The sequence below is a fragment of the Triticum aestivum genome, chromosome 6D (assembly GCF_018294505.1).
Source record: "Triticum aestivum cultivar Chinese Spring chromosome 6D, IWGSC CS RefSeq v2.1, whole genome shotgun sequence".
Classification (NCBI taxonomy): domain Eukaryota; kingdom Viridiplantae; phylum Streptophyta; class Magnoliopsida; order Poales; family Poaceae; genus Triticum; species Triticum aestivum.
Window position 1 is genome coordinate 385,525,205 of NC_057811.1, and position 6,000 is coordinate 385,531,204.

Genomic DNA, 6,000 nt, shown 5'->3' on the forward strand with positions numbered 1-6,000 from the left:
CCTAGAAGCATCAGTTAGTCCATTATAGAAGATATCAAGTATTTCATTTTTCTTAAGAGGATGATCAGGCAAAGCATTAAGTAATTGGCAAAGCCTCACACAAGCTTGTGGGAGACTCTCTTCTTTAATTTGCACAGAGTTAAATATTTCCTGTAAAGCAGCTTGTTTCTTATGAGCAGGGAAATATTTTTCGGAGAAGTAGTAAATCATATCCTGGGGACTACACACACAACCTGGAGCAAGAGTATTGTACCAAGCTTTAGCATCACCCTTTAATGAGAACGGAAATAACTTGAGAATAAAGTAATAGCGAGTTTTCTCATCATGAGTAAAAAAGGTGGCTATGTCATTCAACTAAGTAAGATGTGCCACAACAGTTTCAGTTTCATAACCATGGAAAGGATCAGATTCAACCAAAGTAATTAACTCTGGGTCGACAGAGAACTCATAATCCTTATCATCAATAAAGATATGTGAAGTAGCAAACTTAGGATCATATTGCATTCTAGCATTTAGAGATTTTTCTTTATACTTGCATAATAATTTCTCTAGATCATCTCGATCCTTACAAGCAAGAATGTCTCTAGTTGTCTCCTCATTCATAACATAACCTTCCGATACCTTAGGCAATTCATATCTGGGAAGGGTAGTTCTAGCAGGTGTTTCAGGAGTTTTAGTTTCAAGCTCATCATCAGATTTAACAACATCATGTTGTATTACTCTAGCAATTTGTTCATCAAGAAAGTCACCAAGTGGCACATCATTGTCATCAAGCAAGGTACTAGCATCCTCATAAGTATAATTCATAGCAGAAGTAGCATCATCAATAACTTGCGACATATCAGGACTAATAGCATGTGGTGGTGTTGCCAGTTTACTTATAACAGAAGGTGAATCTAAAGCAGAACTGGATGGCAGTTCCTTACCTCCCCTCGTCTTAGAGGGATAAATCTTAGTCTTAGCATCCTTCACATTCTTCATAGTGATAAATTGATAATAATCCCAAGTGACTCGACAAATATAGGTATGCTCCACGGCAACGGTGCTAGAAAAAGGTCTTGATAACCCACAAGTATATGGGATCGCAACAGTTTTCGAGGGTAGAGTATTCAATCCAAATTTATAGATTCGGCACAAGGGAGCCAAAGAATATTTGCAAGTATTAGTAGCTGAGTTGTCAATTCAACCACACCAGGAGATTAATTATCTGCAGCAAGTGATCAGTAGCAAAGTAATATGATAGTTTTGACAATAGTAGTAGCAGCAATAGTAACGGTAACAGTGATAGCGGTAGTGTTGTAACAAGTGCAACAGTAACGATAGCAGTAGTAACTTAGCAAGAAAGATATAAGATAAATTCGTAGGCATTGGATCGGTGACTTGTTGGATGATATTCATCATGAGACAGTTATAACCTAGGGCGATACGACACTAGCTCCAGTTCATCAATATAATGTAGGCATGTATTTCGTAAATAGTCATACGTGCTTATGGAAAGAACTTGCATAACATCTTTTGTCCTACCCTCCCGTGGCAGCAGGGTCCAATTGGAAACTAAGGGATATTAAGGCCTCCTTTTAATAGAGAACCAGAACAAAGCATTAACACATAGTGAATACATGAACTCCTCAAACTACGGTCATCACCGGGAGTGGTCCCGACTATTGTCACTCCGGGGTTGCCGGATCATAACACGTAGTAGGTGACTACAACTTGCAAGATCGGATCTAGAACATAGATATTGATAACATAAACGGTTCAGATTTGAATTCATGGCACCCGGGCCCAAAGTGACAAACATTAAGCATGGCAAAGTCATAGCAACATCAATCTTAGAACATAGTGGATACTAGGGATGAGGCCCTAACAAAACTAACTCGATTACATGATGAATCTCATCCAACTCCTCACCGACCAGCGAGTCTATGAAGGAATTACTCACTCCCGGTGGGGAGCATCATGGAATTGGCAATGGAGAAGCGTTGGTGATGACAAAGAATGAAGATCACCCTCTCCGGAGCCCCAAACGGACTCCAGATCTGGCCTCCGATGAAGAACGGGAGGTGACGGCGGCTCCGTCTCGTGGATCGCGATAATTCTTTCTCCCTGATTTTTTTCTGGAAAAATAGGATTTTATAGCGTCGGTTTCAGGGTCTGCGGGGCCACCAGGTGGGGACAACCCACCTGGGCGCGCCTGGAGGGGCGGGCGCGCTCTGGTGGGTTGTGCCTGGAGGGGCAGGCGCGCCCTGGTGGGTTGTGCCCACCCAGGTGCCCCCCTCAGGTAACTCTTGGCTCCAGAAATTCTCTTTATTGATATAAAAAAATCCTCGCAAAGTTTCATTCCATTCCGAGAACTTTTATTTCTGCACAAAAACAACACCATGGTAGTTCTACTGAAAACATCGTCAGTCCGGGGTTAGTTTCATTCAAATCATGCAAATTAGAGTCCAAAACAAGAGGAAAAGTGCTAGGAAAAGTAGATACGTTGGAGACGTATCAGTAGGCAATCTGCACTGGCGAATTCCTAACTCCTCAGTTAGAACAAATTCCTTAGAGAATAGAAGATCTTCGTCTCTGTCACTGAAGAAATTGACTGAACTGTATGAGATTTCCAAAGGCTTCACTTTAAGGATTGGGTATGTGTAGGCTTTGAGATGAGCATCACTTGGAAACTTTTCCTTAGTTTTACCTCGACCCCCTTTAACAGTATGATGTTTCCTATGACTCAAGAAAGGAAAATGAAACTATGTAAACAAAAGTCTTCACACTTCATAGTCCTCGCATCAATATCAATATCTTCAAGGTCACACCAATTTCCTCATTTTCTAAGTCTTCAACTGAAGACATTCATTTTTAGGGGTCAACTTTCTTCGTAAATATCAAACTCCTCATAGGCTTATTAGACCTGTGTACAGTCACTAATACATTAGTCCCTTAACTTATAAGTCTTCAATACACCAAAATCACTAAGGGGCACTAGATGCACTTACACATACCTAGTTCAATCTCGTTACCGGTAAGTCTCTTTGCTCGTTCCGTAATACAAGATCCCGTGACTAAACTTATTAGTCACATGAAGCTTCTTATGATGTTGCTTTACCGAGAGGGCCCAGAGACATCTTCCATCACACGGAGCAACAAATCCCAGTCTCCATCCATGCAACCCAACAGACACCTTCGAAGATACCTGTAGAGCACCTTTATGATCACCCAGGTACGAAGTGACGTTTGACAGCACACAAGGAATTCCTCTGGTATCCAGGAGTGGCATGATCTCATGGTCTAAGGAACTGATACTTGACATGAAGAAAGCTATAGCAAATAACTAAACGATCTGATGCCAAACTTACGGTTGGGTCTGTCCATCACATAATTCTCCTAATGATGTCATCCCGTTATCAAATGACAACTCATGTCCATGATTATGAAACCTTAACCATCTTTGGTCAACGAGCTAGTCTAGTAGAGGCTTACTAGGGACACGATGTAGTTTATGTATTCACACATGTATTTAATTTTTTGGTCAATACAATTCTAGCATGAATAATAAACATTTATCATGAACGGGAAATATGACAATAACCATATTATTATTGCCTCTAAGGCATATTTCCAAAAGTGCTATGTCCATGGCTTACGCTCATGTATTGCCTGGGGGTGAAAAAGCTGAAGCGCGTTAAAAAGTATGAACCAATTGCTCGGCTTGTGATCAGGGTTGTACATGATAAATACTTTGTGTTAAGAAGATGGAGCATGACAAGACTATATGATTATGTAGGGATAGCGTTATTTAGCATTTTTATTCTGAAAGGCATGACTGTTTGTTGGTATGCCTGAGTATTGATGTCTTTATGTCAAATTATAGACTATTCCTTTGAATCAGTCGTGTCTTGATATTCATGACATAATTAGATTATATCATCAAGATTATGCTAGGTAGCATTCCACATCAAAAATTATATTTTTTTTGTCATTTACCTACTCGAGGACAGCAGGAATTAAGCTTGGGGATGCTGATACGTCTTAGTTGTATCTATAATTTTTTATCATTTCATGCCAATATTCTACAACTTTCACATACTTTTGGTAACATTTTATATTATTTTTTAGACTAACATATTGATCTAGTGCCAGTTCCTGTTTGTTGCATGTTTTTTGTTTCGCAGAAAATCCATATCAAACGAAGTCCAAACGCGATAAAAAATTACGGAGATTTATTTTGGAATATATGTGAATTTGGGAAAAAGAATCAACGCGAGACGATGCTCGAGGGGGCCACAAGCCTAGAGGGCATGCCTGGTAGGCTTGTGGGTCCCCTGTAAGGTGATTGGTGCCCTTCTTTCACCGCAAGAAAGATAATATACGGAAGAAAATCCACTCAAATTTTCAGCCCAAGCGGACTTATGGATCTCTAGGGATTTAAGAAACGGTGAAAGGCCAGAAAACAGGAATGCGAAACAAAAGAGAACAGAGGGCTCCTGCCCTTCGGGAGCCATGGAGATCAAGGACCAGAGGGGAAACCCTCCTTCCATCTAGGGGGAGATCAAGAAATAAGAAGGAGGGGGCTCTCTCCCCCACTCTCTTGGTGGCGCCGAAACACCGCCGGGGCAATCATCGTGTGACGGCGGTCTACTCCAACAACTCTGTCATCTTCACCAACACCTCCATCACCTTACCTCATCTATATTCAAGGGTCCACTCCCCCGCAACCCATTGTATCCCCTACTTGAACATGGTGCTTTATGCTTCATATTATTCTCCAATGATGTGTTTCCATCCTATGATGGTCGAGTAGATTTTTGTTATCCTTTGGGGTAATTGGTGAATTGCTATGATTTGGTTTAATTTTCTTGTGGTTATGTTTCCGTCCTTTGGTGCCCATCATATGAGTGCGCGTGTGGATCACACCATAGGGTTAGTTTTATGTTGATAGGACTGTGCATTGGAGGGCAAAAGTGTTGGGAATGTAGTATTTCAAAAAATTTGCCTACGCACACGCAAGATCCATCTAGGTGATGCATAGCAACGAGCGGGGAGAGTGTGTCCATGTACCCTCGTAGACCGAAAGTGGAAGCGTTTAGTAACGCAGTTGATGTAGTCGAACGTCTTCACGATCCAACCGATCCAAGTACTGAACGCACGGCACCTCCGCGATCTGCACATGTTCAGCTCGGCGACATCCCTCGTACTCTTGATCCAGCTGAGGCCGAGGGAGAGTTTCGTCAGCATGACGGCATGGTGACGGTGATGACGAAGTTACCGATGCAGGTCTTCGCCTAAGCTCTACAACGATATGACCGAGGTGAAAATCTGTGGAGGGGGGCACCGCACACGGCTAAGACAACTGTCAACTTGTGTGTCTATAGGGTGCCCCCCTCCCCCGTATATAAAGGAGGGGAGGAGGGGAGGGCCGACCCTCTCTATGGCGCGCCCTAGGGGGAGTCCTACTCCCAGTAGGAGTAGGTTTCCCCCCTTTCCCTAGTTGGAGTAGGAGAAAAATAACGAGGGAGAAGGAGAGAAGGAAAGGGGGGCGGCCCCCCTCCCAATTCGGATTCGGCTTGGGGGGCGCCCCCACCTTGGCCGCCTCCTCCTCTCTCCCACTAAGGCCCAATCAGGCCCATTGACTCCTCGGGGGGTTCCGGTAACCCCCCCCCCCCCGGTACTCCGATATATGCCCGAACTTATCCGAAACCATTCTGGTGTCCAAACATACCCTTCCAATATATCGATCTTTATGTCTCGACCATTTCGAGACTCCTCGTCATGTCCGCGATCAAATCCGGGACTCCGAACTACCTTCAGTACATCAAAACACATAAACTCATAATATCGATCATCATCGAACGTTAAGCGTGCGGACCCTATGGGTTCGAGAACTATGTAGACATGACCGAGACTCATCTCCGGTCAATAACCCATAGCGGAACCTGGATGCTCATATTGGTTCCTACATATTCTACGAAGATCTTTATCGGTCAAACCGCATAACAATATATGTTG